Below are 22,426 nucleotides of genomic sequence, written 5' to 3'. Positions count from 1 at the left end.
GAAACTTTGTAAAGAGGAACCCTGGAGAAACATTTATAGTGCTCTGAATCTCATCACTCACCTCCAGCAAGCTACAAGGTCCCTGACTTAGATCCCATACCTAACGACTTCAGTGGTTTCAATTGTCAGTACCTAACAGGTGCTTTCTTTGGTTTGGAGGACACAGCGGCCTGTTTCTAAAAACTGCTTGAGAAATCTAAAAAGACAAGAGTGTGACCAGCCACCTGCTTTGAAATGGACTAAAGGAGTATTATCATAGCATAGGGAACATCCTATGTTCTTGTGGTTTAGAGGAAAGAATGAGTGTGTGTTTTCCATGGGCCAGATGCCAGAGAGAGCCGGGATTTGATTCCCATTAAGGCTGACATTGCCACCAGATTCCTAAGGACTGACAAAGGAGTAAGTGAGCAGCTGAAATAAGATGTATTTGTCAAGGTCAAGAAAATTGCAGTTAAGAAAATTTCCATGGTGAATGGCACGTTTTTGAAAAAACAAACAAACAAACAAACAAACAAAAAACCAAAACCAAAAACAAACAAAAAAAACCCTTGAAAGTACCTCTCAGAGAAAAAGGCAGCTTTTATATACAGTCAGCTTAGAGAGTACAAAGAAACCCACTAGAGTACCAGCCAAGTAAGAACATTTCTGCCTTACCTTCTTACTTTCCCTCCCTCTCTTTACATGTTTACATCAACATGTAAAGAGAAACCAACCACATCCCATTCCCCAAATTCAGGGAAAAAAATGGAGGGAAAGAAAAATTTTGAAATATACAGCAAATTTGTAATTTTGATTGTTGGATTGGATATTTTAATTTCTATTATGCTTAACAAAGGTGAGAAAAATCTTAGAGTCCACCTGAATTTGCACTTAGAAGCAATTAAAAAGGTCTCCATACCGAGCAAATTTAAAGGGGAGAGGGCTACAAAATTATATATATTTTGTGTGTGTGTGATGACCTCTCATGACTCATACCTAGGCACTCTTCTGGTTGATGAGACATGTTCTCTGATTGTGGCAGAGTCTAAAGATGGTTGATACAGAGCAGTACCAGACAACACAATGAGTGGTTGATGTTTGGGAAGTATGGTAAAGGTGGCATGTGGCAGTCTAGGCTGGTAGCCAGCAGAGTAGTTGATTACTTGACTCAAGGGTAGAGTCAATGGAACTCATGTTTTCTGCAGTAGACTCTTGGTAGCCCATCCAGATATCCTTTACTAAGCTAGTGGACTTATTTTCCAGTTGCTGAGGATTTTGACTAGTAAAGGCTCACACCTATATACAAGTATATGGTCCCTCAAAAGCGGACAACTTTGTAGGTGTATGTAAGTTCTAGAGCTCATCAAGGGATCAATCTGATGATTAGATTTCAGCACAGTCACATCTCTGCTGAGCTTCTTGCCCTGCTGTGTCTTCCTGTTCTTTCTTACAGTTTTCTTTTGAGAATATTCTCTCAGTAAATCATATACACAAAACCCCATCTCAGACTCTGCTTCTAGAGAATCTGATGTAAGGCCAGGAGCGATCCTCGAAAGCTGACTTTAAAGACTGGGATTCTGGAGTTGGATCGTTTGCTGACCAAATGGCAGGGAGGACCCCATCCTAGATGGTAGGTGGACTATTGATGGGCCCTGGCATAGTGCTGCAGTAGTAAAATTGCTTAGTTTTCTACCTGTGAGAAATGGGGACAGGATACATGTAGAAGGGCATACATTAGTTTTGGCACCCTCACTGGAATTTCATGGGAACAATAACCATAGAAATTGTGGAATTGGGTGGTGGCGAAAATCACCACTGATACACTGAAGAAAGAAAATTACAAGTGCTTATCTGTGAATCACCAATTTGAAGTGATGTGTGGAGATTCAGATGGCCTCCTTGGCAACTTTTAAAGAGCTATAATCTCCTGAAACCTAGAGATCAATCTGAGTGAATGACCAGGGTTCTTTGGGTTTTAGAAGGAGCACATTCTGCAGTTGTGAATACTGTTTTCAGCCATTTATGAGGTGATGTTGAAGGCTAATTATTTTGAATGAGTCTCAGAGTAGGAAAATCCTTTGTAGCAGGTCCAGGCTGTTGCTTTGTCACTTGAGCCATATGGCTCAGAGAATTCCATGTTACCAAAGGTATTTGTGCTGAGCAAAGATGCTTTCTGGTATCTCTGCCAAGCCCCAATAGGAAAGTTACAGCATAGACCCCTAAGGTTCTGGAGTAAGGCCATACCATCTGCAAAAAAGAACTCTCCCCTATTCAAAAAGTAGCTGCTAGAATGATACCGGGCTCTGGTAGAAACCAGTTATATGACTATTGGGAATCAAGTGAGTGTGAAACCAGCTGTGTTCATCACAAACGGTATGCTGTTAGACTCACCAAGTCTAAGATTTAGTGGACCCAGACCCACCAAGTCTAAGGTTTAGTGTACCCAGCAAGAGGTGACAGGTAAGCTGCATCAAGAGGTGGCCCTGACTCCCATGTCACTCATTATTGTTGCATTGATGACCCTAACTTTGGTTCATGCCTGTGGCCTCCTAGGGAGTTTATGATCAGCTAATAGAGGAGGATACAAACAAACAAATTGCTTGGTTTATGCAGAAGTTGGCCCTCATATTTTAGTGTAAACCAAAAATAGAATGTTGTTGCAGGATAGCCGTACTCATGAGTGGCCCTCTAAAATAGTAGTGAGTGGAAATCCTCCCAAAGGGAAGAGTGGAAGAACTTTAGTGTGCTTGGTCATCCACTCTGTATGAATGAAGGAGTTCACAGACTGAGGTGCTGTGATGAACTGCTTTCCTGGTTGATTAGGAACCTGAAAGAGAAGTTTGGAAGATCTGTGACAAGGAGGTCCAGGAGAATGTCATGAAGCCAAACTTATGAGAGCAAATAAAAATTATGGGGATCTTTGTATTCCACATTAATGCTTGCCACAGAAGTATCTATTGCAGAATTTTTAAAAAACTGAATATGTATAAGATGACTTACCACAGATGTTAGCTGGTCTCTGTCACCCCTTGATTACACAGTGGACTAGTGAAAGAAGAAGCCACAGTGATGGATATGGAGGCTTTGCATAGGTCACAACCTGGGCTTCCTCTTACCAAGACTGATCTAGTTACTGGCATTGCTGAGTATCAACTTTCCAGTCCCAGAGTCTTTAATACTGACACCGAGTCTTTAATACAGTACCTTCCCTGGAGAAGACCAGTTACCCACTAGGTGTGTAAAGTTGAACTAAAGGATCCACGTTACAGTAATGAAGATATATGACATGGGTTCAGACTGACTGGATCTGTAACACCACACCATCTAGAAACTGTTGGCCTGGTAGAGGAGTGGTATGGTCCTTGAAGATATAGCTGTGGGGCAGCCGGGAGAGAGCACATGTAATATGTTCTCTCAAACCAACAGCCGTTGTATCACTCCCAGTGATCTACTTCGGGAATTTGTTTTTCCCATCTTAACAACTCTAGGCTCCATAGATACAGAGTACTTATGCCTAGGAGGGAGATGCTTCCAACATGAGGCCTATTGAGAGTCTCAGTAAACTTAAAGTTATGGCTATTGTCTGGTCACATTGGGCTTCTCATGCCAATAAATCAGCAGGGAGAGATGCAGTTACCATTTTTGAAGAGGAAATTGACCCTGATCACCATGAGGAAGTAAGGCTGCTACCACTGCATGGGAGCTTGGAGGCATAAATGTGGCATATTCTTGGCACTACCAGGCCAAGTTTTAGCTATAAATGGTAAGTGTAGCAACTGCAGTCTGAGAAGGACATGATAAACAAGAGCTCAGAACACTCAGGGATGAGTGATCCAGAGGGAAGACCCAGAGGTCTTCCACCCAGATAAGCCACCAGCAGAGGTGAAAGGGATCTCTGTGTGATAAAACATGATGGGTATCAATGACTACCTCAGGATCTAGTTTCTGCGTGTAAGTTTATCCAGAAATTTTGACCATCCAGAATCCTAGATAATCTGTGTCTAGATGGAATAAACTTAATACAAGGTGAAAGTGGCTCTGAGCAGTAAAAGAGGTAGAATGTATGGGTACTCTTAGTGTCCTACATAGATCCCCTTTCCTGAGCGGGTATGGCCATCTCCTGGCTGTTGAAATATTGGCTGCTAATGGACCACACAGGCATTCTTCTTTGGAGAGCTGCCCTTTGCTGACATGAATTACCTTGTCTGTAAATACCTAGGAAATTGTACATAGGACTTGGATGACAGTGACACAGAGCATCTGGAGGCAAAAAATAAAGGAGATACTCATTCTAGAGGTTATATACGTTCAGAAGCAGCTTCTGAGAGTGAGTACCTTCTTAAATTTTGCATTCTGTATCCCTTGATTGACTCATTCTAGTTGTGGTGCTCCTTGTATTCTGTCCCAGGGAATGTCCTGTGTCCATGGACTTACTGATACAGTGGCAAAAATTTGGCCCCCTTCCTTCAAAGTGAGCCAACTATAGGGGACATTCATGCTTCAGATCTCTCTACAAAACCAGACCGAGGCCAGATTTCACCTGAAACCATGTCTTTCTATGGCTGCCTCTTCTGCTATATTCTCATTTACCTCATTTCCTTACAGGTTTCTCTTGGGAGGACTCGCCCCCAAAAATCACTTAACAGAATATATATTTAAGACACTGTGGCTAATAATCATGACACGTGACCCTTCAGATATGACAACATCAACAGTCTTCTGGGACAAGATAAACTTCATAATACCATTGGACAATAGCATTGCATAGAGAGCTGTGTACCCCTGAGTGAAATCCCATCTCTGAGTATATCTCTGAGTGTCAGTTTTGTGTTCTGAAAAACAGGGCTAGTAATTAGTAATAGCTTTCCTGGAAGAATGCACGTGTGTGTATATATGTAAAATTCTTAGCACTGGTCTGGCATATAATAAGTGTTCAATAAATGTTAGATGCTTTTATTAGTTGTAGTATAGTCTGTTCTCAGCATTTTCCCTGGACTTCTCTGTGTTTATTCACTCCTTAGAGTAATTTATTCAGTTTTGGGGAATAAAATCTCAGCTTTATTACGGTTAGAGCTAATTTGGTGAATGGAACTTAGATATAGATCTATAATCAAGCTTTCTATGACTTTCCCATCATTTTAATGTAGTCACAATTAATGGGTAATATTGAGCAATCACAGGACTTTGAGGCCTAGAACTTATTCATGATAAGCGATGACTTTTCTAAGACCCAAAGTCCTGTCTCTCTCCAACTATGTCTTCAGTGATATGATTTCTGCTTCTTTCCTGTATGCTAGTCATGTCTTCTAATTAGGATGCTTGGAAACTAGAGACCTATCTCTTACATTGATTATATGTTTAGCCTAGTGCCTGGCACTGAGTGTATACCAATAAAGCTTGTAGAGTAAGTAATAAATATAATAATATTAAAGCAATTCTTGCTGCTACTCATCAGGGAGTAATCTCCACAGGATTTTCTTTGTGAGAAGTAACTCAATCACAAATCACTGCCTGCAGTTTACAGTATTTATCTCTAACTTTGAACTAATGTTTGAAACCAGTCCTTGTTTACTCTGTCCCTGACAATCTCTTCCTCTTTCTCTCGCTTCTCTCATCTACCTAAACTTTTTTTTTCTAGTCCTCATTCACAATGACATTTTTCTTTGCTTTTATGTTAGTTACCATGGACAGTAAATTACTGCCCCATTTGAACCATCCCCATGTGATTTTATGTGGCCCTATCGTCTATCAGACTATTCTAAACAGACTCTAACTCTTGTTAAATCCGTTGAACCACTTCTGTAAGATGTTGTCACAGACTTGCTCAAGATCTCACAGCTGGCAATAGGAAGTCAAAATTCTAGTCCTGTTTTGGGTAGCCCCAAAGCCTGTCATAAGTTATTTAATAGTTGTATTCTACATTAGACAAATGGTTTGCTTTTGTCATCAACTTTCTCGTCTTATTCCAAGTTTTCTATGGTAAGATGAAACATGGGAAACACTTTCCTTATTTTGCATGTTTCTAAAAAGGAGATTTTGCTTCACTTTATAATTGAATGGTGTTCTAAATCATTATTTTAGTTGGAATACCGGCCCATTTACATGCCATATAATTAGTAATGCATTTGTGTTTATAAATATCATTTTACCATTTGTCTTCTATATATCTCATACTTTATATGATTCCTTTCTTCTATCTTTTCTCTTGTTACATTTATAGGTTATTTTGTTTTAATTATTCTCCTCAATTGGCTTGTTAATAGTCTTTTGTATTTCTTTTAATGTTTGCCTTAGAGACATTATGACATACATTCTTGAGTCATTATAATTTAACATAAATTAGTACTTTTATTATATCTTCTGGCTGTATCTTACAAACCTTTAATTACATTTACTCTCTTCTATTTTATGTGCTATTGTCATCCTGCATTTTAATTCTATGTATATAATAAATCCCACTTAACATTGCTATTATTGTGCATTGTAAAGATATTACATATGTTTATCTACATATTAATATTTAATGCTACTTTAATTTCTTATTGTATTTCCTTACTTACATTTGAGATAATTTTCCTTCTTCTTGAAAAATTACTCTTTTCTTAGTATTGCTGTTAGCAAGGAACTGCTGCTAAGTAATTCACTCTATCTTTGTTTTTCTGGAAATGTTTGTATTCTGTTCTTACTTTTGAAGGATTTTCTGTGGGTGTAGAATTCTAAGTTGACACTTTTAATATTTTAATAATGTTATTCCATTGTCTTCTTAATCTTACCATTTCTGTCCAGAAGTCATCTGTAATTCTTAGTGTTGCTTCTGTGTAATTACCATTTTAATCTCTGATTGCTTTTAAGATTTTCTTCTTTGTTTTTACTTCTTGGAAATTATGATATGTCCAAGTGTGGTTTTATTTATATTTATTCTGCTTGGGTTTCATTGTGGTTCTTTGAACCATGAGTTGATTTTATTTTATTTTATTTTTCTTTTAAGATTTATGTTTTTATTTGAGAGAGAGCACATACATGGTGGGGAGGGGCAATGGGAGAGGGAGAGAGGGAATCTCAAGCAGACTCTATGCTGAGTGTGGCGCCTGACTCAGGGCTTAATTGTAGGACCCTGAGATCATGACTTGAGTTGAAATCAAGAGTCAGATGCTTAACTGACTGCTCCACCTAGGTGTCCCATGAGTTGATGTTTTTCAGAGATTTCACAACATTCTTGACCATCATCTCTTTAACAATCACTTCTTGCCCTCTTTTACAGTCTACTGCTTATCATTCTCCAGTTACGTGTGTGTTAAAGTTTTTTTTTTCTATGTTTAAATCTGGACCTTTTCTATGGACTTATAAGAAGTTTAATTAATCCACACTTCAAGTGTGCCAAGCTATTCTGATATCCTACTTTTTTTTTTTTTATAAACATATATTTTTATCCCCAGGGGTACAGGTCTGTGAATCACCAGGTTTACACACTTCACAGCACTCACCAAAGCACATACCCTCCCCAATGTCCATAATCCCACCCTCTTCTCCCAAACCCCCTCCCCCCAGCAACCCTCAGTTTGTTTTGTGAGATTAAGAGTCACTTATGGTTTGTCTCCCTCCCAATCCCATCTTGTTTCATTGATTCTTCTCCTACCCACTTAAGCCTCCATGTTGCATCACCACTTCCTCATATCAGGGAGATCATATGATAGTTGTCTTTCTCTGCTTGACTTATTTCGCTAAGCATGATTCGCTCTAGTTCCATCCATGTTGTCGCAAATGGCAAGATTTCATTTCTTTTGATGGCTGCATAGTATTCCATTGTGTATATATACCACATCTTCTTGATCCATTCATCTGTTGATGGACATCTAGGTTCTGATATCCTACTTTTAATGATAGTGTATCTCTGCCAAAACTCTCCACTCTTTTTTTAAAATATATTAATAAAAAAATCTGAAAGGCAGTTTTAGATTAGTTCTAATATTGAATCATCTGAAAGTTTGTATTTGTCTTGATCCTTTTTTTTTTTTTTTTTTTTTTGGTATGAATGTGTGGATGCCAGAAAACTCCATAGAAAAGTATTAAAAAAAATAATTCCGAGTGAAAGAAAGCCAGACTAAAAAGAGTACCTATTGTTTGATTCTATCTATATAAAATTCTAGAAAATGCAAAGTAATCCATAGCAGCAGAAGGCTGTTGATTGGCTGGAAATGAGGCAGAAATCAGTCTAAACATTTGAAACAACTTCACAAAATCTGATAAATAGTAGGATAGGGGAAGGAGAGTTAAGATATTGTCAGGAAAGGATTTTTGGGTAGGTTAAATTTAATCTGAAACCTAAAGTTAAAGAATATATTAAATACGAAAAGTAGAAGAAAGGAAATATGTTCCAGGTAGTAGGAGAAATATGAGTAATGATCTGACATGATAGAGCAGAATAAGCAGGTTAGAGTAACACTGGATCACGGGAGATAAAGAGGTAATTGTAAGAGATAAGGTGGGAGACATAGGTAGAGGCCAGATCATAGAAATTGGAATTGGAATGAAGGTAATTGGAAATCTACCAAAGAGTTTTAAGTATTTGGGAGTGAGTGACATGATTAGTTGTGCTTCTCAGAAATTAAGCTAGTGTATAGTTTTAGATGGTGATACAACTAGAGGCATGAAGGTTAATTAAATTTTCTGCTGCAGTGCATATGAGTTCTGTTACTGGCTTGGGACAGGACAGGGGGATAGATGTCACAAAGAATTTTGGCTGATTTGGTGACAGATTGAATGTGAGGAGTGAAGGAAAGAAAACAGAAGTGATACTGAGGTTTCTTTTCTTTGGTAATTATCTTGGGGTTGATGCCATTTACTGAGGTAACAAAGGACTGGGAATGGAATTTTTGTAGAGGAAATTTTGGAAATATTTTCAGACATTTAATGTTTGAGGTGTTTATGTTACATTTAAGTGAATATTTCCATTATATGGTTGTGTTTGTCAATTTGGAGCTCAGGAGAGAGACCTGGGAGATATATACAAGGCAGTGAAAGCCAAGGCAGTGTGTAGAGAAAAATACAGAAGGCTGAGGACAGAGCCCTTAGGAATACTGAGAGTCAAGCTGAGAATGAGGACACTAACGAGGTGCCATGGAAACCAAAAATAAGGAAGTATCAATAAGGTAGTGTGTCATCAGAGGTAAAGAGATAGGTCAAACTGTGTGTAGCTTTTCAAATACTCCATCCCATTTATATAATATTCCCTCTGCTTCCTGTGCTTTTCCCTATTTCATTCCTTGTTAACTCCTGTTCATCCCTCAAGTCAGTTCAAGGGCCACCTCTTTTGAGAAGATCCCCATGAGTCCCGCAGACAGACTTTGGAGCATACTTCTATGGGTTCCATTTGTTTTGATTCTGTTCATCACACTGCATTTTAATTACCAGTCTGTAAACCTATCTCCTTGCCAAACCATGACTTTTGATTTTACATTCCTAGCATCATTACATTTCAACCTTGGCTGAATCCCTCGTGCCTAGTGTAGTAATTTTATGGAAGACACTCAAAAGTTATTTGTTGAATGAATAAGAAGCTATTTAAAATGAGGAAATCTGAATTGCTAATGATGAAAAAAGGCAAATGATATTTCAGTGCGTATCTTCCATAGGGATTGTGCCATAGACTTGTTTCGGCAAGTTGCTACGATCCCTAGGAAATCAGCTTCCTCATTAGTAAATCAAGATGTTGGCTAATGGTGGCATTCTATGTTCTATGACCAGCTCTGTTTCAGTAATTATTTTATTTCTGGATTCAAATACACATTTTGATTGAAAAAGAATCTTCACTTGTCTTAGCTCTTCCTCTGATTTTTAAATGGATGTCATCTGAGTCTAAAAAGTATTGGATTTCAGTCTATTATATGCCTTTCTTTCTTTTATTTTCCATGAGAATTTCTGAACACAGTGTGCTTAAGACTCACAGACCCAGCCATGTCCTAAATACATGTCAGCAGGTGTTGAAAGGCTGTGGATGAGAAAGTGCCATCGCTTCCTGGGTAATTGGAACAAGAAGGAGGACACCATGCACCGGGATGTGACAAAGGATTAACCTGTCTTCTCTGCTGTAGAGCAGTGATAGGCTCATTTGTTACTCAGGGTACTGCTTGTCAGCACGGGGGGTGCAGCTTAGTTTCTAGCACACATGTCCAGGATCCCTGACCAAATAGCAGAAAACAGAGGTGTAAAGATGGGCCCTAGACATCAGTTTATCTATAGCACACGCTTCACAGCTCCCCAGGGGTGTTTTGCTATAGTTGTGGATATGAGTGCCAGTCCATGTGCCTAGTGCCTCATTAAACTCTAAGTACTTAAAGGAGATTGGATGACAGGCCTGAGAGTCATGCTTCTCTTTTTATATCCTTTTTTTTGGGGGGGGGAGGTATGATTTGCATGATAATTCATGATTAGGGAAACCCTGAGGATATTTGCTTATAGGGTATTGGGGAAATGGGCTATTCATAGAGCCAAATTGAATATATGTTAAGTTTGTAGTACAGTATCTGAGACCATGAAAATATACTCAGGACCTTATTATAATAGGTATTAATACACAAATGGTGACTGATTAAAAAAGAAAGAGTATTTTTGTATATTGGTAAGAAAATGAACATTTTGTAGATTATAGATTCTCTTTTGCATCATGTTAAGTTGAACATGTTTAGCATGACAAACATCTAACTGAAAATATATTTGGAATAAGGTATAAGAAGATGTTTATTATGGAATTATTTATAATAGTGAACAGTTTGAAATAAATAAAATACCTTTCTTTATGGAGTTGGCTAAATAACTTCTGGCATGACAGTCCAAAGCAATATTATAAAACCATTAAAGAAATGGTAATAATACCACCTAGCAAAGTTGTTACATGTGTATGGTGACCATAAAACCATATGCATATGAAGAAAAGCCAATATAAATAACTGTGTAAGGATGGTGGTCTTTAGGTAGATATTTTTCTTTTATCAGAATTCCAAACTTTAAAGGGTTAAATATGTCACACATTTTAAAAATCGATTTAAAGATTTCCAATTAAGTCAAATGCTGACATTTTACAGAGGTAATACATGTGGGTAAATTTTTCTTGTGGGTGGGATCCAGGAGAATCAGAGGATCCTGAACAAAAACAGTACTTTAACACATTGAAAGATAAAAAAAAATCGCAATGATGCATTTGCATGGTTTTCATCCCCTGGAAACTCCTTGAGGGTGGGATTTGGGTAGTTGTTTTAGGATTCAGAGAGGCTTGAATCCTAGTGCTGGTCTCTGAGGAAATTATATATCCTCTTTGAGTCTTGATATCTCTCACCTGGAGGATAATAATAGCTCTTTCACAGGGTTTTGCAAAGAATGGGTGAAGTGGGCTTATATATATGAAATACTAGCCCAGTGCTGAATTCCTAATAAATGCTTGGAAAATTACAGCTATTTATGCTGCTTGATGTAATGCACTCCTCATTTCTTTCAGTGTTCTTTTGAGATAGAAAGGGACAACCATTCATTATATTCACTTTGCAAATGGAGAATTGAAATCCCTAGGGTGGGATGCACTAGTCCAGGGATAGCACCAAGCCAGGTAACAATGACAGCAACAACAACAAAACAGTGAAAAAATAAATCCACAGCTCTAGCTTCTCTACTTATAACAAGTAGGGCAGGGCCTAGGATACATTCAAGAGCCACCTGATTTGTTTTTCTTACAACAGAGCTAAGTATATTGAAATAGGATGTTCTGTCTTCAAGTTTGCAATTAGAATACTGTCTAAGGATAGCGGCCCAAACAGAAAACTCAAACCCTACCTACTTGATTGTAACCAAGTCTAGTTATTTCCATAAATTCTGTTTTTCTGTTAAAAAAATAATCTTTCAGAGGCTCACTCATGTGCAAAGAATCATTATTGCTTCCTAATCTCTGATACAGCCTTGAGACTAGAGAACTCTTCTGCTATTCCATGAAAGTGGAACCTTGAGAGTAACATCCCGTATCTTTATTTATGTTACCAAATCCAGACATCTGGGGTCCCAGCAGAGGTTCTATAACAGGCCCCAGAAAACATTTCTCTAATTGATGTTGTCATCTGTTACGTGTAAAGCCAAGTTCCTGAAGCTGAGCCTCTTCATCTATTTCTTTTTTTTTTTTAATTTATTTTTTATTTTCAGCATAACAGTATTCATTATTTTTCACCACACCCAGTGCTCCATGCAATTCGTGCCCTTTATAATACCCACCACCTAGTACCCCAACCTCCCACCCCCCACCCCTTCAAAACCCTCAGATTGTTTTTCAGAGTCCATAGTCTCTCATGGTTCACCTCCCCTTCCAATTTCCCCCAACTCCCTTCTCCTCTCTAACTCCCCATGTCCTCCATGCTATTTGTTATGCTCCACAAATAAGTGAAACCATATGATAATTGACTCTCTCTGCTTGACTTATTTCACTCAGCATAATAATCTCTTCCAGTCCCGTCCATGTTGCTACAAAAGTTGGGTATTGGTCCTTTCTTTTTTTTTTTTTTTATAAACATATATTTTTATCCCCAGGGGTACAGGTCTGTGAATCACCAGGTTTACACACTTCACAGCACTCACCAAAGCACATACCCTCCCCAATGTCCATAATCCCACCCCCTTCTCCCAAACCCCCTCCCCCCAGCAACCCTCAGTTTGTTTTGTGAGATTAAGAGTCACTTATGGTTTGTCTCCCTCCCAATCCCATCTTGTTTCTAACACTGCCTATGCTTTATTGATAATTTAAGGCACAGGAGAAAGTCTTTATCTTGCCTCATTCAGCCAAGTGTGCCCCATTCCAAAATTAACATAGATTCTCAATGATAAAGCTGCTTAGGTGAAGTAACAGCATCAGTCCTGGAGAGTAGAAGTTGATGACTAGGATGGGCTTCTGCAGGCCATGTTCTGGTGTCTGACTTCTCATGAAGCCAGAACTATTATTCTCTTCCGTACCAACCTGCCTACAGTGCCACCATTTTCTGCCTTCACACCGATTCTTCATATCAGGATATAGATTGCCCTTTTGTGTTTTTGGGTTTAGATCACGGTCAAGTCAACACACTTAGATAAATTTTAATGACTTTGAATCTTGGGAAGAAGAATGGTTTAGGCTCTTCTTAAACTTTTCCCCTGGGAAGATCTCTGATTACAGAGTTTCTCATTTCCCTCCCAAGAAACAAAACCCTGCATATTTATAGTTTTTCTCATGCTCTCCCCCACAAAACCCAAACTACTACCTCAGACAAGACCCTACCATTCATAAACTTTGTTCTGTAGAGCCTACTTTATTTGAAGCCTTACAGCCCATCACATTTATTATTTTTAATTTATTTTTTTACATTTATAAGTAATTTGGCTATGTAATTTTAAAATGCCAAATAGTAATCATAAAAGTTAATATTTATTGATTCTTTACTATGTACTAAATATCATTCAGGGCATTTTGCATATATTATCTTATTTAATCCTCACATTTACTTTTATAGAATGCATAGTCTTGCAATTTGCATTATAAAGTTGAAGAAACTGAGGCTGAGAGTGTTTAACTATAGTTATCACCACATCACCCAGGTCATATAGCTATTAGGCTCAGAGTTTCAATTCAAGCAATATGATGCCAGACTTCATGCTCTTAACGCCAGCATCACACACACTGTTGACAAAGCTTCCACAGAGTAAAATAGCAGCCTCTCTCACTTCTTTTATCCTTTGAGAGGCAATCTCTCAGGTTACTTCAATTGTTCCTTCTTCTTTATTCTACCTTTAGAGGCTATATATTGTGTTTCAACTATGGAGGATGATACTGGCATCACCACTCTCCCCAGTGGTTTCTACCTAGTACAGTAATATCACACATGGTTGAAATAACTACTCATTGTTTACTAAATAAGTATTGTTCACTGACTACATTTCTTTTTTTGTGCACAGTTATTCATGTTACCTGGCATTAATAAGTTCTTCATTCACTCACTCTATTAATTTTCTACCTCTGTCATTAGTTCTTTTATCCCAAACCCAATTTTTCCCCAAGCTGTATCTATTAAGCACCAAAATATGTTGGTTCCTTTCAATATTTTCTTCAAGCACTACTTCCTGGGGTCTCTTACTTCCTGCTTTATTCTAGATTCAGTCTTTAGATCTGCTGCACAGGTCTTTTCTTAGGACTTCCCATCACTTTTATCCAGAGATAGAGTCACTGTTTTCAGGATTCTCTTTCATCTTGCTAGAGCAAATGTCTGAGGATCTTCCTGGGAAAAAGTATATAACCTATACATTTTGTGCTTTATGGATATCATTTAGGGATTCTGTCATCTGTATTAACAGATTGTTTACATTTCTTTTTTTTTTTTAGTTTATTTATTTATTTATTTATTTTTAAGTAATCTCTGCTCCCAACGTGGGGCTCAAACTCACATTCCCAAGATCAAGGGTTGCATGCTCTTCCAACTAAGCCACCCAAACACTTTGTGTACATTTCTTTTCAAGTCTGCAGTCAATGACATTACATTAGTAACTTAAACTTGACCACAGAATATTTGCATCTTGGAAATCAGCAAATGGTACAAGTTAGAGCTTTTGTTTGTTTTTACAGGAGAGCTAGTTGCTTAACACTTACCAGCATGCCACTGCTCTTACCTGTTACTCATGAGCTTCCAGGGGGGTTTGTAGTACAGATAGCTGAATTGATTGGTTTCTCATCAGCATTCTTCTCTGTTGGCACTGACTGATTGGCTCTTTGTGATCTGCTTGTTTTTCCAACATGTTTCCATCATGTAGAAGTCTGATTTCCTTCTCATACATCTTTTCTTTCATTTCTCAGTTACAATGGCCTATGTATTTTTAAATTCCACTCTGCCTATCTGGAAATCCCACATTTAAATAAAATAAAACACCCTAAGTTCATTATTGAGAACAGTAGCCCAGGCAAGAGATGATGTTGGCTTGGATTAGAGAGGTGGCAGTGGAAAACAGAGAGCAGTAGATTCACTTGTGAAATTTCTAAGAATAAGAATAAAGGAAGTCTCAAGAATGTCTCTGAAGTTTATGAATAGGTGGGTTCATAAAGTGCTATTTGTCATTTAATGAGATGATGAAATCTGAAGGAGAAGCAGAGCAGGAAGGGGAAGTCAAGAATTTCTATTTGGACATGATAAGTTTGAGATGCCTTTGGGACATACAAGTAAAGACATCAAGTTAGTAATTGGTGATATGAGAATGGAGCACAGTAGACATGTCTATTGCATTTTCAACCCTCCAACATGAATTTACTTTTCTTCTAGATAAGTTGCTGGTTTGGTGTAGATGCATACATGTGTTCTCATGGCCAAATGTAACTTGGCCATGTAACTTACTACACTGTCTGGGAATCATTGGTAAATTTCATGGAGATGTTCTTTAATCCATCTGGTCATTGGGCATCCCAGTGGCATCTGGTGTTGAGGTCTGCTACTAACGAAACACCCAGTCTTTTGTCATGACATTGTCAGGGTCCATACCTCTCCTCTTGGCCCTATCTCTGGCTGGCAAAGCAGATAGTCTAGAGCTTGGCAACATCTTCTGTCTTCTACGTAGATACAGTTACCACCTTTCAATTTCCACTAGCAGATACTTCTTAAGGTAGTTCTTAAGAACTTGACTTAAGAACTTGACTCAGCTATCTTTGGCTTGCTTCAATAAGAGCACGTAGGAATTTCTAGATACCATCCATGCCTGTGGATAGAAAGGAGGAATCTAGTGGCACTCTCTTTGATCATTTCTCTTAGAATTATCCCTCAACTATCTGTTAGCCTACCACCTAGAAAGCAGCTTATTGAACCCAGTACTTCTTTAAAGGAAACTAAAATTTTCCCAATCTGTGACCAGAGAAGTAAAAAACAAGGTTTAATCTGTTCTGCATCCAAATTTTATGGCTATTTTTAAACAGCATTATTTATCTATGTTTTTGACCCTAAATGGAGGTCTGGAACACATGTATTTACTGTTTCAGCTGTTCCCTCACTCCTATCGCTGTCCTATCCAGAACCTGCTGGATTGGCTTTCATCTTTCACTTCCTGTCAAGTGGGGAGATAAAAACTTGCCCACATAATATCTTCTATCTCTCTAACCCATGGTTCCTGGTAAGACTTCATTTTCAGATCAAAAGCTTTATTTTCTATAGAGATAGTTTCTGGAATTTGAAAATTCAATTTCTTTCTTGACCAATTCTGCCCTTCAAAACTAATTGCATGTTTATATACTCTAAAAATGTTAGCTTTGAGAATTGATACAAGCAGCAGTTTCTTTCTTTTGGATTTTTTGCTTTAACAATAGGAATCCTTCTCAAAGCAAAATCTGACTTTAAAAAAATGAGGGGAATGTCATAATGTAAAAAAGAAGCAGTAAAACACATCCATCCATCCATCCATCCGTCCATCCATCCATCCATCCATCCATATGTTATGTGAATGGTAATTGAAGCAGTGGCTAGTGTGTGTGTGTGTGTGTGTGTATGCATGCACACACTTGCACAAATTTTTTTAAGATTAACAGAAATATCAGTACTTAGTGGGGGGCAGTATGGGCTGACTCAGTGGATAGTGTTTTAAGTAATAAAAGGTGGTAGAGAATGTTTATTGCTGGTGGGAATGATTCCACAGTGGGAGTGGGGGGGGGACAAGATGTAAGAAAGGGAATAATTTAAGAAGTGACATTACTGGAAAAGTCAAGGGAGAAGGGGACCCAAGACTTCTCATAGGAGGTTTGAGGAACTTCTTTTGTTAGAAAGGAAAGGTGATGGTGCTAACATGTTTATGTGGGAGTTCATGATTAATAATTTCTACTTTCTCATGAAGTGTATGGTAAAGTCATTCATACAAAAGAGGATAGAAGGCGGTGGAAAATGTAAAGAGGATGGAGAAGGTGTGAAATCATAATTGCAGATAATAAGAGATGAGGAGAGGCACCTGGGTGGCTCAGTGGGAGGGGTTTGAATTGGCGGTGGGTGGGAGGTTGGGGTACCAGGTGGTGGGTATTATAGAGGGCATAGATTGCATAGAGTACTGGGTGTGGTGAAAAAAATAATGAATACTGTTATGCCGAAAATAAATAAAAATAAATTAAAAAAAAAAAACAACACCTCTGCCTTCGGCTTGGGTCATGATTCCAGGGTCCTGGGATTGAGCCCCACATCGGGCTCTCTGCTCAGCAGGGAACCTGCTTCCTCCTCTCTCTGTCTCTCGGCCTGCCTCTCTGTTTACTTGTGATCTCTATCTGTCAAATAAATAAAATATTAAAAAACAAAACAAAACAAAACCAAAAAAAGAGATGAGAGAAACACCAAATAGAAGATCCAGATTTGGTGATTTTTGGGGTCTTGTTGAGTTCTAGATCTTCGTAATTATTGTACTTCTCCTTTGGATATTGAGTGCTTTCCTGATCAGTAAGAGTGGAAACAAGTATCTTCAGCATTTCTTGTAGATAATGAACTTGCATGTGCTTTGCAAATTCTGAAGTCTTGTGATTAGAAGCCATGAGTCACTCTGCTTCTGGTCTTCCTGACTCAGTGGCAGAGGAAATGGATTCCTCTCCAAGATTCCATCAGTGCACAATTCACTGTTCTGTTCTATTCTGATCCCTGTGTCCTCTTCAGATTTGCCTGTTCCCTTAAAATGTGTGAACAGAAAATCGGAAAAAAAAATAATATAGTGATGTTTAATTTGTTTATTATCAGAATCTTTGCCTGTTATAAAAAATATGCATGGAACCCAAAACTTAAAGCAGATAAGAGAAAACCTGGTGTGGTTCAATGATGGCATGAGGTCCTGAAAACACAAAAAATAAGTCTCCACCTTGTCCCTCCAATTATTGACATGATATTTAAGGCTTTGAAGTATACTACAAAGGTATGGATCACTACTTCAGAATTTTCTTAAATCATTTAAGAAGTTTAAATTCTAGCTTCTTAGAGCTTTAAAACTATCTGTGAATGAACCCCCTATTTTACATATGAGAAAACTGAGGCCCAGAGAAGTGATATGATTTGCCTCAGGTCATTTAGATGGCCTCAGAGCCAGAACTGGAACTCTCCTCCCCTAATACCTAAATTAATGCATTTTCTACTACACTGACATGCTCTGAAGCTCAGGGGGTCCTTTGCAGAAGATCTGTTCTTTGTGATCATGCAGAGGAGGCTATGTTTAGACTCTAGAGGAGGCATATTTGTGCCAGCTTGTCCTGTCACTAGCACTGACACGTTGTTCGTTTAATTTGTTCAGTCTACTACTCCATTAGCCTTATCCTATGGTGGGGCTGGCCCATTTTTCCGTGCTTAAAATTTAATCAGACATTTCACTGCTCATCAACGCCTTAACAGGACCATTTAGAGCACTGAAACTCGACACATCTCTGCTTAATTACTGTTAGCCGACAGATGTCACTTTGACTGTCCTCTCTTCTCTTCTCCTCCAGTGGCACAGACCTGGGGAAGAAGGTTTTTCTTTATATAAACCTTAAAGCAGAAGCACAATCAGAGATTATTGGAAGGACACGAACCCCATGTTTTCTGCCTGATTGGAATCTAGTCATTTGGGGAAGTTAAAGGCTGTATTGGGTACCTCATCAGGACTTGAAGCCCACTTTCAATTTTTTTTGTTGTAATAAGTGAAAGGGCTAGGGGAAGGAGGAAGGAAGCAGAATAAATGACTAGACCTCCCCATCTGCCATGCTCGTCATGCCTTTCTTAGGCTACTCTCTGCTCATGCTTGTTCCTTATTCAACTGTGAAATTGAAATCACAAGAGGAATGTTGCATTTCTATTGCCAAAACTCCTCTCATGATGGAGCACAAGGAAGAGGGGCTGCTTTTGGAGCTGGAGGAAGAAATGTGGCAGGTGACTGGCACTCTTGGCATGTAACAATGCCCCAATTTATTTGATATTATCAAGGCCTGGTTCTCTCCAGCTATGCTATGTGTTCCCTCCTCTGTGCCCTAACACATATAAATGTTGTTTTCAGGGACACTGTAAATATTATTGCAGGAAGCCTCTGAATATGAAAAATTCATTGAAACTGAGACATTAATGGCTCATGCTCTTTTCTCTGAAACATTTGCAGAAAGAACAAGGGTATAGTTGATGCTTTGAGAATATGGAAGAAATTCCGATGACCATTGGTATTCTTAAATTAAATCAAATGGGATTGTCGCAAGCCGATTCTAATCCACTGTGTCAGTTAACTAGTGGCACAGTAATGTTGTATAACAAACAAATGTAAAATTTCAGTGGCAGAATAAATGTATTTGTAAGCTCTAGCAGCTCTGACACGGCTCAGATAGCCTTAAATGGGCTTTCTCAGAAACCTAAAGTCAAATGGAGCTTGACTCAGTGGTTTGGCTGTTTGGCTGGGCTCGTTCATATGTCTGGAGGTCACTGGATGATGGGATATAATAGATGTGGCTAGGATGCTTGGTCAACTTGGTTCTGTTTCACAGGTCTTTCCTTACTAGGAGTCTGAGACATATTTTTACTAAAATAAGAGAAAGGGCAAGAGAGTAAGTGGAAATGTATAAATACTTTTCCCAACTTCACTTTGACCAGCAGGATTTAAATTAATATGATTTAAGAAAAGTCACATGGTTAGGTCCAGAGTTAGAGTGGTAGATTACTGTAAGATTCTATTGGACAGGTTGTAGATAGAGGGAAAGATTCTATTGGAAAGCTTGTAGGTAGATTGGAAAGGTTGTAGATAGGGCAAAGAATGCAATAAGTCTACTCTGCCTAAGGATGTAAGACTGAATGCTTCCTACCTAATGTCAGGAATAAGAGGAAGAGATTCACTCTTACCTCTTTTCCTTAATATTGACCTGGAAAACCATGCCAGTACAATAAAGAAAGGGGAAAAAGAGGTACACATATTAGAAAGGAAAAACTAAATATACCTTTCTTCAAGGTATATTTAGGTGACATAGTCAAATTTATCTCGAGAACCTTCAGGAATAGAACTGATAAATGGATTTAGCAAGGTCACAGAGTACTAGATTAATATGCAAAAATGTATTTTATTTGTAGGTGTAGCAACTAAAAATTGAAAAATTACATCAAATAGAAAATACTTAGGAATAAAATTTTGATGTGTAAGATCTTATCACTCCAAACTATAAGATTTTGCTGAGATAAACTAAAGATCTAAACAGATGGAGAATTACATGATATTCTTGGTTTGAGAAACATCAGTGTTATTAATAACAATTTCCCTAAAATTTGTCTCTAGATTTAATACAATCTATATCACAATCCCACTAATTGTTTTTGTAACTTGACGTATTGATCCCAAAATTTATATGAAATCTCAAAACATCTAGAATATACAAAACAACTTTGAAAAAAAGAAAGTTGGGGACTTATGCTAAGTGATTTTAAAGCAAATTATGAAGCTATACTAATCAAAACTATATAGTTTTGACAGAAGGATAGACATAGATCCATGAAACAGAATTGAGAATTAAGAAATGGACCTATACTCATATAGTCCATTGATTTCTGAGAAAGATGTTTTGCGGTGAAATGACAGAAGGTGAATGGACCACCTCTTAATTAATAGGTGGATTATGATGGCACTATAGGTGCTAAGAGGATTTGAGGGAAAAGCTATTAGTTACACAACAGACTGGGGAGAGCAGATCAGGCACAAGCAAGTCCAGGTTGGCTGGAGGGAGGTCTAGAGAGTGCCTGGGACTTTAGAGTGACTGAGGTTGCCCTTGGGAAAAGTGTCTACATGCTGGCTGGAGCTTTGGAAGGTCTGAATTTTCTGCTGGTACCTGCCCCACTATGGGGCAGAGTGGGAAGAGTCAAGTGTGCTTGAAAGCTGTCAGCATTTAAACCTCCAAAATGGAGTCAAACTCTTAATGACAAGTGCAGAGGTAATTTAGCATTGAAAGAATCATATTTTTAATAAATAGAACTGGAAGAACTGGATATCCACATGGAAAGAAGTGGACCGTGATTCTTTTATCACACCTTACAGAAAAGTTAGTTAAAAATGGGCCATAGATTAAGCATAAAAGTTGAAGCCATAAAAATTCTAGAAGAAAACAGGATAAAATCTTTTTTTACCCCAAGTTAGGCAAAGCTTTCTTAGTTTGGACACAAAAAGCACAAATCCTAGAAGGAACAAAATAAGATGAAATAGATTTATCAAAATTAAAGCTTGCGTGTTGAAAACTACTGCTAAGAAAATGAAAAATCTAGCCACAAATTTGGAGAAGACATTTGCAGAAAATGTGTCTGACCAGGAAACTGTATCAAGGATATATAGAGAAGTCCTCTTGCTCAATAATAAGTCATATAACTGCATTTTAAAGATGAACAAAAGATGTGAACAGACAGTTCATGCACATTCAAAAGAATGCATATAGCAAGAGGCAATGTGAAGATGCTTAGTGTAATTGGTCACTAGGGCAATACAGACTAAAACTGCAGTGCAGCCCATCAGACACCCACTAGGAAAACTGAAATTAAGAGGACTGAAAATTATGAGTCTTGTCAAGGCTGTGGAATGACTGGAACTTTCATACCCTTATTACTGGTGGGGATGAAGAACACTATGGCCACTTTGGAAAGCAGTGTGACAGTTTTTACAAAGTTAAATGTACACTTACCAAATGACACAGACCCTCCTTTTTTTATTCTTTAACATCTACCCATGAGAATGAAAACATACGTCTGCATACAGAATTTTATAAGTTTTTCAGAGCCACATGACTCATGAAAGCCCCAAATTAGAAATAAATCAAGTGTCCATTTGTTGGCAAATAGCCATAGTAGCCATATGTATGAAATTATGGCATAGCCATAGTATGAAATTGGTGTAGCCATAGTATGAAATTATGTAGTGATAAAAGAGATAAAAATATTAATACTCATAATATGGATTAATTTCAAAACATGCTACATGAAAGAAGATGGATATAAAATTAAATGCTATATGATGACTCCATTTAAAGGAAATTCTAGAAAGGACAAAACCGTTGTGACATGGGTCCTGTTTTTCTGGGGTTGGAGGGTGATGATTGTCTTCAAAAGGACATAAAGGAAACTTTGGGGGTGATGGAAGAGTCCCAAATCTGATTGCAGTGGTGTTTGCACTATGAGTATATATTGTCAATATGTATCTGTCTACATCCTTACGATCAGCCAATTTTGTGGCTTGTCCATTATACTTCAATAAAACTAGATAACTTTTTTAATTGATAAAATTACTTTCAGCCATGGAGCCAGAGGATCCAAAATCTTTTGTATGCCTTCTTACAGATCTCAGTGTACCAGGAAATATTGCTGCTATGATATCCTTATCCTTAGACCTGTGGGAGGGGGCCTCCTGAGGTTGGTAAACATTGCCATCATCGTATCATGCACAGGAGTTGTTTCTTCCCAGAAGAGAG

The sequence above is a fragment of the Mustela nivalis genome, assembly GCF_964662115.1.
Source record: "Mustela nivalis genome assembly, chromosome: 9".
Taxonomy (NCBI): domain Eukaryota; kingdom Metazoa; phylum Chordata; class Mammalia; order Carnivora; family Mustelidae; genus Mustela; species Mustela nivalis.
Note: the sequence above shows the minus strand (reverse complement) of the source record.